Source organism: Globicephala melas, chromosome 16 (assembly GCF_963455315.2).
Source record: "Globicephala melas chromosome 16, mGloMel1.2, whole genome shotgun sequence".
Lineage (NCBI taxonomy): Eukaryota > Metazoa > Chordata > Mammalia > Artiodactyla > Delphinidae > Globicephala > Globicephala melas.
In genome coordinates this window covers 61,475,451-61,488,061 of record NC_083329.1, presented here as the reverse complement: position 1 = coordinate 61,488,061, position 12,611 = coordinate 61,475,451, and the positions used below count along the sequence as shown (strand labels likewise).

The window sequence follows — 12,611 nt, the reverse complement described above, 5'->3', positions numbered from 1 at the left end:
AAGCAATAGCAGCTGTTCTAGTTCTGGCCAGCCGGCGTTGCGTATCTGGCTTTTGGGAAGAGAAGGGCTCATGGAGCAGGACGTCTTCCAGCATTGGGAGGGTGGTGCTTCTGGGGTTTGCCCACCCAGCAGATTCGGGGTGACAGGGCTGTCGGATCCTTCGGCCGTGTCCATCCACTGAGTGTCAGGGACCAGCCGGCTTGAGGAATCAGGGCCCAGTCCCTCTCAGCTGAAAGAGCATGCAGACGTCATTGTTCTAGCTCCTCCTTTTACAGCCCGGGGTCTGCAGGGAGTTTTATGTGATTGTGATGTACTAAAGAGAACTGGTTGGGGTTTGAGCTCAGTCTTGGATCAAAGTCAAGGTTCATGTGGTAAGTCTCTGTGGCTAGTCTGGGGTGAGCGTGTGGCCATGGTCATTTCATCTGCTGCCTGGGTTGGCCGTCAGTCCTTAGCTGCTCTTGAGAGTCCTATCTGTGACGGAGGTTGGTCTCTTTCCGTGTGGCAGTAACCCTAACCACCCCATGAGAATCTCACCAGTGACCCTGGTCTTAGCTGTACCAGACCAACCTGCCACCCCATCACCCCCTCCCTAAAAGATAAAAGCCAGGCAGATGCCCAGTCTGCCCCTGCCTGGTGTTTGGCCGCCTGGGCTGTGGAAGTCTTGGCTGGAAAGGACCTTGTCTGGCAGGTGGTGGTGGTGGTGGGGGGAGCCCCATGAGCAGATTAGGGTGGTAGGCCTGGCCCTTTTGGGGTCACAACTTGCCTAGGCCAAGTGGATACCAGCTGTGCCCAGAGAAAGAGCTGCCCCAGCTGGAACTGATTCAGTTGGTGACTGAGCCCATTGTGAAACAAGAGGGCTTTCAGATTTACTCATTTATTTATTCATTTATTTAGCAAACAGATTTTTATTAATTAATTAATTAATTTATGGCTGTGTTGGGTCTTCGTTGCTGTGCGCGGGCTTTCTCTAGTTGCAGCGAGTGGGGTCTACTCTTCATTGTGGTGCACGGGCTTCTCATTGACGTGGCTTCTCTTGTTGCGGAGCATGGGCTCTAGGCTCTCAGACTTCAGTAGTTGTGGCACATGGGCTCAGTAGTTGTGGCACACAGGCTTAGTTACTCCACGGCATGTGGGAATCTTCCCGGACCAGGGCTCAAACCCGTGTCCCCTGCATTGGCAGGCGGATTCTTAACCACTGTGCCACCAGGGAAGCCCTAGCAAACAGATTTTTTTAAAAAAATTATTTATTTATTTATTTTTGAATGTGTTGGGTCTTCGTTTCTGTGTGTGGGCTTTCTCTAGTTGCGGCGAGCAGGGCCCACTCTTCATCGTGGCGCGGGCCTCTTACTGTCACGGCCTCTACTGTTGCGGAGCACAAGCTCCAGGCGCGCAGGCTCAGTAGTTGTGGCTCACGGGTTGCTCCGCGGCATGTGGGATCTTCCCAGACCAGGGCTTGAACCCGTGTCCCCTGCATTGGCAGGCAGATTCTCAACCACTGCGGCACCAGGGAAGCCCATAGCAAACAGATTTTGATTGAGTTTCTGCTGTGGTCATAGCACAGGCTACAAACACATTTCAACAACTCTTATAAGAAATTATCTTTGGTTTCTGGTTTATAATTTTAGATGTATACACTTAAACTGAAATTATACTACTTAAATTGGTCAAATAGATCTTCAAACTAAAGAACAACAGCAGAATAATTTGGAACTGTCGGGGAGAAAGAATCAGGCAGTTTGAAAACTAAGAGTTACAGACATTCCACTGGAACCCTGAAAACTGAACATGTTAATTTATCAATTATTTATTCATTTGATTGAACTGCTAAATTATATTAGACTATAATTTACATACTTAAAGTCTTCACAGTAAGAAATACTTGGGATTTAGAAATCCATTATTATGCATAAATGCATATTGAGAAGATTTCAATTATACTGAAACTGTTTGACCCTCAAGTCAAAGTGTTCTAATGGTATTTTGCAAATTGAATCCCCGTATAAAGCTCAGTAGTTTGTTGTTATCTGAGTTTGAATATACAGCTTTAGATACATCATATGTTCATTCTACTTTCCCATTGTATTTTTTTTTTTTTTTTGCGGTACGCGTGCCTCTCACTGCTGTGGCCTCTCCCGTTGCGGGGCACAGGCTCCGGAAGTGAAGACCCAGCAGCCATGGCCCATGGGCCCAATCCTCCCAGACCAGGGCACGAACCCGCGTCCCCTGCATCGGCAGGCGGACTCTCAACCACTGCGCCACCAGGGAAGCCCAGTATTTTTTTTAAAAACATCTTTATTGGAGTATAATTGCTTTACAATGGTGTGTTAGTTTCTGCTTTATAGCAAAATGAATTAGCTATACATATACATACATCCCCATATCTCCTCCCTCCTGCGTCTCCCTCCCACCCTCCCTATCCCACCCCTCTAGGTGGTCACAAAGCACCGAGCTGATCTCCCTGTGCTATGCGGCTGCTTCCCACTATCTATTTTACATTTGGTAGTGTATGTATGTCCATGGCACTCTCACACTTCGTCCCAGCTTACCCTTCCCCCTCCCCGTGTCCTCAAGTCCATTCTCTACATCTGCGTCTTTATTCCTGTCCTGCCCCTAGGTTCTTCATAACCATTTAAAAATTTTTTTTAGATTCCATATATAGGTGTTAGCATGCGGTATTTGTTTTTCTCTTTCTGATTTACTTCACTCTGTATGACACACTCTAGGTCTATCCACCTCACTACAAATAACTCAATTTCGTTTCTTTTTATGGCTGAGTAATATTCCATTGTATATATGTGCCACATCTTCTTTATCCATTCATCTGTCTGTGGACACCTAGGTTGCTTCCATGTCCTGGCTATTGTAAATAGAGCTGCAGTGAACATTGGGGTACATGACTCTTTTTGAATTATGGTTTTCTTAGGGTATATGCCCAGTAGTGGGATTGCTGGGTCGTATGGTAGTTCTATTTTTAGTTTTTTAAGGAACCTCCATACTGTTCTCCATAGTGGCTGTATCAATTTACATTCCCACCAACAGTGCAAGAGGGTTCCCTTTTCTCCACACCCTCTCCAGCATTTATTGTTTGTAGATTTTTTGATGATGGCCATTCTGACTGGTGTGAGGTGATATCTCATTGTAGTTTTGATTTGCATTTCTCTAATGATTAATGATGTTGAGCATTCTTTCATGTGTTTGTTGGCAATCTGTATATCTTCTTTGGAGAAATGTCTATTTAGGTCTTCTGCCCATTTTTGGATTGGGTTGTTTGTTTTTTTGATGTTGAGCTGCATGAGCTACTTGTATATTTTGGAGATTAATCCTTTGTCAGTTGCTCCATTTGAAAATACTTTCTCCTATTATGAGGGTTGTCTTTTCATCTCGTTTATGGTTTCCTTTGCTGTGCAAAAGCTTTTAAGTTTCATTAGGTCCCACTTGTTTATTTTTGTTTTTATTTCCATTTCTCTAAAGGTGGTCAAAAGAATCTTGCTGTGATTTATGTCATAGAGTGTTCTGCCTATGTTTTCCTCTAAGGGTTTTATAGTGTCTGGCCTTACATTTAGGTCTTTAATCCATTTTGGGTTTATTTTTGTGTATGGTGTTAGGGAGTGTTCTAATTTCATTCTTTTACATGTAGCTGTCCAGTTTTCCCAGCACCACTTATTGAAGAGGCTGTCTTTTCTCCATTGTATATTCTTGCCTCCTTTATCAAAGATAAGGTGCCATATGTGCATGGGTTTATCTCTGGGCCATCTATCCTTCTCCATTGATCTATATTTCTGTTTTTGTACCAGTACCATACTGTCTTAATTACTGTAGATTTTTAGTATAGTCTGAAGTCCAGGAGCCTGATTTCTCCAGCTCCATCTTTCTTTCTCAAGATTGCTTTGGCTATTCGGGGTCTTTTCTGTTTCCATACAAATTGTGAAATTTTTTGTTCTAGTTCTGTGAAAAATGCCATTGGTACTTTGATAGGGACTTCATGAATCTGTAGATTGCTTTGGGTAGTAGAGTCCTTTTCACAATATTGATTCTTCCAATCCAAGAACGTGGTATATTTCTCCATCTGTTTGTATCATCTTTAATTTCTTTCATCAGTGTCATACTTTTCTGCATATAGGCCTTCTGTCTCCTTAGGTAGGTTTATTCCTAGGTATTTTATTCTTTTTCTTGCAGTGGTATATGGGACTGTTTCCTTAATTTCTCTTTCAGATTTTTCATCATTAGTGTATAGGAATGCAAGAGATTTCTGTGCATTAATTTTGTATCCTGCTACTTTACCAGATTCATTGATTAGCTCTAGTAGTTTTCTGGTAGCCTCTTTAGGATTCTGTATGTATAGTATCATGTCATCTGCAAACAGTGACAGCTTTACTTCTTCTTTTCCGATTTGGATTCCTTTTATTTATTTTTCTTCTCTGATTGCTGTGGCTAAAATTTCCAAAACTATGTTGAATAAGAGTGGTGAGAGTGGGCAAACTTGTCTTGTTCCTGATCTTAGTGGAAGTGGTTTCAGTTTTTCACCACTGAGAACAATGTTGGCTGTGGGATTGTCATATATGGCCTTTATCATGTTGAGGGAAGTTCCCTCTATGCCTACTTTCTGGAGGGTTTTTGTCATAAATGGATGTTGAATCTTGTCGAAAGCTTTTTCTGCAACTACTGAGATGATCATATGGTTTTTACCCTTCAATTTATTAATATGGTGTATCACATTGACTGACTTGTATATATTGAAGAATCCTTGCATTCCTGGGATAAATCCTACTTGATCATGGTGTATGATCCTTTTAATGTGCTGTTGGATTCTGTTTGCTAGTATTTTGTTGAGGATTTTTGCATGTATTTTCATCAGTGATATTGGCCTGTAGTTTTCTTTTTTTGTGACATCTTTGTCTGGTTTTGGTATCAGGGTGATGGTGGCCTTGTAGAATGAGTTTGGGAGTGGTCCTCCCTCTGCTATATTTTGGAAGGTTTGAGAATGATAGCTGTTAGGTCTTCTCTAAATGTTTGATAGAATTTGCTTGTGAAGCCATCTGGTCCTGGGGTTTTGTCTGTTGGGAGATTTTTAATCACAGTCTCAATTTCAGTGCTTGTAATTGGTCTGTTTATATTTTCTATTTCTTCCTGCTTCAGTCTCAGAAGGTTGTGCTTCTCTGAGAATGTGTCCATTTCTTCCAGGTGGTCCATTTTATTGGCATATAGTTGCTTGTAGTAATCTCTCATGATCCTTTGTATTTCTGCAGTGTGAGTTGTTACTTCTCTTTTATATTTCTAATTCTGTTGATTTGAGTCTTCTCCATTTTTTTCTTGATGAGTCTCGCTAATGGCTTATCAATTTTTATGTCTTCTCAAAGAACCAGCTTTTAGTTTTATTGATCTTTGCTACTGTTTCCTTCATTTCTTTTTATTTATTTCTGATCTGATCTTTATGATTTCTTTCCTTCTGCTAACTTTGGAGCTTTTTTGTCCTTCTTTCTCTAATTGGTTTAGGTGTAAGGTTAGGTTGTTTATTTGAGATTTTTCTTGTTTCTTGAGGTAGGATTGTATTACTATAAACTTCCTTCTTAGAACTGCTTTTGCTGCATCCCATAGGTTTTGGTTCATCATGTTTTCGTTGTCATTTGTTTCTAGGTATTTTTTGATTTCCTCTTTGATTTCTTCAGTGGTCTCTTGGTTATTAAGTATTGTATTGTTTAACCTCCATGTATTTGTATTTTTTACAGATTTTTTCCTGTAATTGATATCTAGTCTCATAGCATTGTGGTCGGAAAAGATACTTGATACGATTTCATTTCCTTAAATTTACCAAGGCTTGATTTGTGACCCAACATGTGATCTATCCTGGAGAATGTTCCATGAGCACTTGAGAAGAAAGTGTATTCTGTTGTTTTCAGATGGAATGTCCTATAAATATCAATTAAGTCCATCTTGTTTAATGTGTCAGTTAATGCTTGTGTTTCCCTGTTTATTTTCATCTTGATGATCTGTGCATTGGTGAAAGTGGGGTGTTAAAGTCCCCTACTATGCTTGGGTTACTGTCAATTTCCCCTTTTGTGGCTGTTACCATTTGCCGTATGTATTGAGGTGCTCCTATGTTGGGTGCGTAAATATTTACAATTGTTATATGTTCTTGGATTCATCCCTTGATCCGTATGTAGTATCCTTCTTTGCCTCTTGTAATAGTCTTCATTTTAAAGTCTATTTTGTCTGATATGAGAATTGCTACTCCAGCTTTCTTTTGATTTCCATTTGCATGGAATATCTTTTTCCATCCCCTCACTTTTAGTCTGTGTGTGTCCCTAGGTCTGAAGTGGGTCTCTTGTAGACAGCATATATATGGATCTTGTTTTTGTATCCATTCAGCCAGTCTGTGTCATTTGGTTGGAGTATTTAATCCATTTACATTTAAGGTAATTATTGATATGTATGCTCCTATTACCATTTTCTTAATTGTTTTGGGTTTGTTTTTGTAGGTCTCTTCCTTCTCTTGTGTTTCCTGCCTAGAGAAGTCCCTTTAGCATTTATTGTAAAGCTGGTTTGGTGGTGCTGAATTCTCTTAGCTTTTGCTTGTCTGTAAAGGTTTTAATTTCTCCATCGAATCTGAATGAGATCCGTGCTGGATAGCATAATCTTCATTGTAGGTTTTTCCCTTTCATCACTTTAAATATGTCCTGCCTCTCCCTTCTGGCTTGCAGAGTATCTGCTGAAAGATCAGCTGTTAACCTTATGGGGTTTCCCTTCTATGTTATTTGTTTGTTTTCCCTTGCTGCTTTTAATACTTTTTCTTTGTATTTAATTTTTGTTAGTTTGATTACTATGTGTCTTGGCGTGTTTCTCCTTGGATTTATCCTGTATGGGACTCTCTGTGCTTCCTGGACTTGATTAACTATTTCCTTTCCCATATTAGGGAAGTTTTCAGCTATAATCTCTTCAAATATTTTCTCAGTCCCTTTCTTTTTGTCTTCTTCTTCTGGGACCCCTATAATTGAATGTTGGTGTGTTTAATGTTGTCCCTGAGGTCTCTGAGACTGTCCTCAATTCTTTTCATTCTTTTTTCTTTATTCTGCTCTGCAGTAGTTATTTCCACTATTTTATCTTCCAGGTCACTTATCCGTTCTTCTGCCTCAGTTATTCTGCTATTGATTCTTTCTAGAGAATTTTTAATTTCATTTATTGTGTTGTTTGTCATTGTTTATTTGCTCTTTAGTTCTTCTAGGTCCTTGTTTAATGCTTCTTGTATTTTCTCCATTCTATTTCCAAGATTTGGATCATCTTTTCTATCATTACTCTGAATTCTTTTTCGAGTAGACTGCCTATTTCCTCTTCATTTGTTTGGTCTGGTGGGTTTTTGCCTTGCTCCTTCATCTGCTGTGTGTTTCTCTGTCTTCTGATTTTGCTTAACTTACTGTGTTTGGGGTCTCCTTTTCGCAGGCTGCAGGTTCGTAGTTCCCGTTGTTTTTGGTGTCTGTCCCCAGTGGCTAAGGTTGGTTCAGTGGGTGGTGTAGGCTTCCTGGTGGAGGGGACTAGTGCCTGTGTTCTGGAGGATGAGGCTGGATCTTGTCTTTCTGGTGGCAGGTTCATGTCTGGTGGTGTGTTTTGGGGTGTCTGTGACCTTATTATGATTTTAGGCAGCCTCTCTGCTAATGGGTGAGGTTGTGTCCCTGTCTTGCTAGTTGTGTGGCATAGGATGTCCAGCACTGGAATTTGCTGGTTGTTGAGTGGAGCTGGGTGTTTGCGTTGAGATGGAGATCTCTGGCAGAGCTCTCGCTGTTTAATATTACATGGTGCCGGGAGGTCTCTGATGGACCAGTGTTCTGAACTCGGCTCTCCCACCTCAGAGGCACAGGCCTGACACCCGGCTGGAGCACCAAGACTGTGTCAGCCACACGGCTCAGAAGAAAAGGGAGAAATATGATAAATAAACAAATAAAATAAAATAAAGTTATTAAAATAAAAAATAAAAAACAATTATTAAAAAAATGAAAAAGTAATAAAAAAAAAGAAAAATGAAGGGAGCATCCAAACCAAAAACCAAATCCACCAATGATAACAAGCACTAAAAACTATACTAAAAAAACCCAAAAAGCAAAACATCAAGAAAAAGAAAACGGACGGACAGAACCCTAGGACAAATGGCCAAAGGAAAGCTATACAGATAAAATCACATAAAGAAGCATACACATACACACTCACAAAAAGAGAAAAAGGGGCTTCCCTGGTGGCGCAGTGGTTGAGAGTCCGCCTGCCGATGCAGGGGACACGGGCTCGTGCCCCTGTCCGGGAGGATCCCACATGCCGTGGAGCAGCTGGGCCCGTGGGCCATGGCCGCTGAGCCTGCGCGTCCAGAGCCTGTGCTGCACAACGGAGAGGCCACAACAGTGAGAGGTCCGCGTACCGCAAAAAAAATAAATAAATAAAAAAAATAAAAAAAGAGAAAAAGGAAAAAATATTTATATATCGTTGCTCCCAAAATCCACCTCCTCAATTTTGGGATGATTTGTTGTCTATTCAGGTATTCCACAGATGCAGCGTTCATAAAGTTGATTGTGGAGATTCAATCCGCTGCTCCCAAGGCTGCTGGGAGCAATTCCCCTTTCTCTTCTTTGTTTGCACAGCTCCTGGGGTTCAGCTTTGGATGTGACCCTGCCTCTGCGTGTAAGTCGCCTGAGGGCGTCTGTTCCCGCCCAGACAGGGCGGGGTTAAAGGAGCAGGTGATTCGGGGGCTCTGGCTCACTCAGGCGGGGGGGAGGGAGGGGTGCGGAGTGCGGGCCGAGCCTGCGGTGGCAGAGGCCAGCATGACGTTGCACCAGCCTGAGGTGTGCCGTGTGTTCTCCCGTGGAAGTTGTCCCTGGATCACTGGACCCTGGCAGTGGCCGGCTGCACAGGCTCCTGGGAGGAGAGGTGTGGATCGTGACCTGTAGTTGCACACAGGCTTCTTGGTGGCAGCAGCAGCAGCCTTAGCGTCTCCTGCCCGTTTCTGGGGTCCGCGCTGATAGCTGCGGCTCGCGCCCGTCTCTGAAGCTCCATTAGGTGGTGCTTTGAATCCCTTCTCCTCGTGCAACCCGGAACAATGGTCTCTTGCCTCTTACGCAGGTGCAGACTTTTTCCCGGAGTCCCTCCTGGCTAGCTGGGGCGCACGAGCCCCCTTCAGGCTGTGTTCACGCAGCCAACGCCAGTCCTCGCCCTGGGATCCGACCTCCGAAGCCCGAGCCTCAGCTCTCAGCCCCGCCCGCCCCGGCGGGTGAGCAGACAAGCCTCTCGGGCTGGTGAGTGCCGGTCGGCACCGATCCTCTGTGCGGGAATCTCTCCGCTTTGCCCTCTGCACCCCTGTGGCTGCGCTCTCCTCCGTGGCTCCGAAACTTAACCCGCCACCCGCCACCCGCAGTCTCCACCCGCGAAGGGGGTTCCTCGTATGTGGAAACCTTTCCTCCTTCACGGCTCCCTTCCAGAGGTGCATGTCCTGTCCCTATTCTTTGTTCTCTTTTTTCTTTTGCCCTACCCAGGTACGTGGGGAGTTTCTTGCCTTTTGGGAGGTCTGAGGTCTTCTGCCAGCGTTCAGTACGTGTTCTGTAGTTGTTCCACATGTACATGTATTTCTGATGTACTTGTGGGGAGGAAGGCGATCTCCATGTCTCACTCCTCCACCATCTTGAAGGTCTCCGTCCCATGAGAGATTCTTGCTTCTACTGTCAGTAACAGAGAGGAGGGTGGCTGACCCAGTCCCATGTCCATCTTGACCCAGGCAATGTGTGGCCCTTCTGTGGCTCCTTCACACAAAGAGGAGTGAGGGATAGCCGTTGCCGGGGCTGGAATCAGCTTGGTGGTGCTTCAGTCCAACCAAGTCAGAGACGGGACCAGAGATCTAGACACAGAATCCCCGATCCACGACCAGGGCTGGACGTTATAAAGAGGTCGGTTTCTGTGTCACATGATGGTTCATGGTTAGAACCTTCTTCCTTCTGTGTAGAACAGCTACCTGTGGAGGTAATGAGTTCTCTATCTCTGGGAGAGTTCAAGCAGAGGTTGGAAGATTCTTTGGTAGGTTTTATTCATTCATTCATTTATCCATCTAATCACCCATCCAATATTTTTCAAGGATCAAACTTATGTTAGGTGCTGGACTAGTTGATTCAACTGTGAATAAGATAGAAATGGCCCTTGGCCTCACAGCACTGTGATGGGGAAATAATGAGGACTATGGGAGCAGGGTACGGGGGGCCATGACCTAGACCTGCAAGCCAGGGAAGACTTCCCAGAGGAAGCCACCTTTGAAGCTGAAGCCTGAAAGCTGAGGAGGACTTAGTCCGGGTAGAGGAGAAAACTTCCAGAAAGAGGAGGCAGCACATGTGAAGAGCTAGAGAGAGCGTGGCCAACAGAGGAATGAACATGCTCAGTGAGGCAGGGCTTGGGCGGTGGGCGGGGTAGGGGGCGGGAAAGGCAGAGTTGAGAGTGAGGTCAGCGTGTGAATCACACTAGGGGCTTTGGACCGTATCCCAAGAGCCACAAGGAACCAATGAAGAGTTTCAAGCGAGGCAATGTTGTGGTCAGATGTGCATCTTAGCTGGTTTCCCCAGAGACAGACCTTAAGACAGGCTTTTGCAAACAGGTAGTTTGTGTGGGAGGTGATTCCAGATAATACCAGTAGGGAAGTGGGGAATTGAGACAGGGAAGGGAGACAGCCAAGAGAGCACTTGGGGTCAAGCAGGTCACCATTGTGGGTACTGGAGCTTAACCCTGTTGGGAAACTCTGGGAGCCACTGCAGAATATGCCCCTCAGCATTACCCCCCAGCGCCCAGGCAGAGGGAGCTGGGCTATTTATACAACACTTCCCATTAGCCATCGGTTGAGGGCTCTTCTGGGCTGGGTCGGGCATGGACACTGTTCCCCAGTACTTCTGGCCTCCCCGTGGGACCCTCAGGCAGAGATGGGGGGCCAGCATGGAGGGGGCTGAGGGGGTGCGGGGAGGGTGCCAGCACCACTGTGGCTGTGAGTTGGAGGGACAGTGAGGGGGAGACAGGAGCCTAGTGATCAGTGAGGAGGCCACAGGAAGACTCGTCCAACCAAGAGATGTTGATGGCCTGGGCCAGAGAGGCTGTGGTTATGAGCAGAAGAGGCTGAACTGGCTGGCCTTGGTGACAGATGTGGGGGAACGAAGATCACTGCAGAGAGGACTCACAGCCTATCAAAGCTGCAAGGGGCCCCCTGCCCCTCCCCCCAGGCTCTCTACCCCCCCAGACTGCTGTCCTCCAGCAGATCCTCCAACGCTCACACATGTCAGAGACACTGACGCCGCTGCCACAGCAGCTGGGGGCCACACCTCGGAGACCACGAAGTGTGTTTGAAGGGAGATGAAGGAGCTGTGGCAACTGCTTAAAAAACAAAAACCGGGCTGTTGTCAACCCCAGCCCGAAGTCTTGGAAGAGATCACTTGGGCGGGGAGAGAGAGAGAGGAAAAAACAAGCAATCCAGCCCAGCCCGCAGCCTGAGTGCCGCCCTGCTCCCTGAATCTCCTCCGGGCCCACATCATCTTCCCGTCAGACACAGGCCACAAGAAGACAGATGCTCTGCATGGCTTGTTCACTGGCGCCAGGACCTGGTTGACAGAAGGTGATCAGTAACCATCGGTGAATGATGGAACCCACGAAAGGTCCCTGCCCTTCTGTGCTCCATACCCTCCATGCTCCATTCTGTGCTCAAATGCCCCCAGGGAAGTGCTGGGGGCAATTGAATGGTGGCTCTAAGGACAGGGCCCGCCAGGGTGGGGTGGGAGGATGGTTGGGAAAGGGGATGGGGGTGTTGAAGCAGCAAGGGGAAAGATGGAATGGTGTCATCACCAGCGTTATTAGTTGCCAGAAATAGAAGCCAAGTCTGGATGAAATAAGTAGAAAAATAATTCAGCCCTAACCAGTGACGCATGGGAAGTGCTGTATGGACGCCCAGCTCCCTCCATCCCAGCTGGGATAACTCTTCATTGGCTCTGGTTGCCCATATGGTGACTTGCTGGATAAAGCCCCTTTTATGGGTCACCCTCCCTCCCCTGGCCTACTTCCCCTCTCCCCTAGTGAGCTTCCTGGGGTCGCTTCCAACATAATTACCAGTACTCTAATCTGGTCTCAGCCTCAGCTTCTGAAGGGACCCCATGCCTGGGCAGCTGCATCTGACTGGCAGGTCCAGTCACATGTCATTTCCTAGTTGCAGGGGAGGTTGGAGAAGCAAGAATAGGGCATTTTCAGCTTCTGAGGGGAGGTGGCTCTGCTTCTCAGCAGACTCACTGGTGCCGTGTCATCAGCACCCCTATAGGAAGCTGTCCTAATCTGTTCAGGCTGCTATAACAAAATACTCCAAACTGGGTGGTTCTTTTTTGTCTTGTTTTTTTTTTTGCGGTACGCGGGCCTCTCACTGCTGTGGCCTCTCCCATCGCGGAGCACAGGCTCTGGACGCACAGGCTCAGTGGCCATGGCTCACACGCCCAGCCGCTCCGCGGCATGTGGGATCTTCCCGGACCGGGGCACGAACCCGTGTCCCCTGCATCGGCAGGCGAACTCTCAACCGCTGCGCCACCAGGGAAGCCCCAAACTGCATGGTTTTTAAACAACAGAAATTTATT

The 12,611-nt window shown here is 45.9% G+C and overlaps 1 protein-coding gene across 1 annotated transcript in view; it reads left to right on the top strand.

Annotated features, from left to right (window-relative positions):
* Positions 1–319: 319 nt before the first annotated feature.
* ADAMTS14 (ADAM metallopeptidase with thrombospondin type 1 motif 14) overlaps positions 320–12,611 on the top strand; it is a 147,330-nt gene continuing 135,038 nt past the window's right edge. Inside the window, exon 1 of the mRNA XM_060286031.1 lies at positions 320–371. The gene's annotated coding sequence lies outside the window, so the exon portion shown is untranslated. The remainder of the gene's footprint in view (positions 372–12,611) is intronic.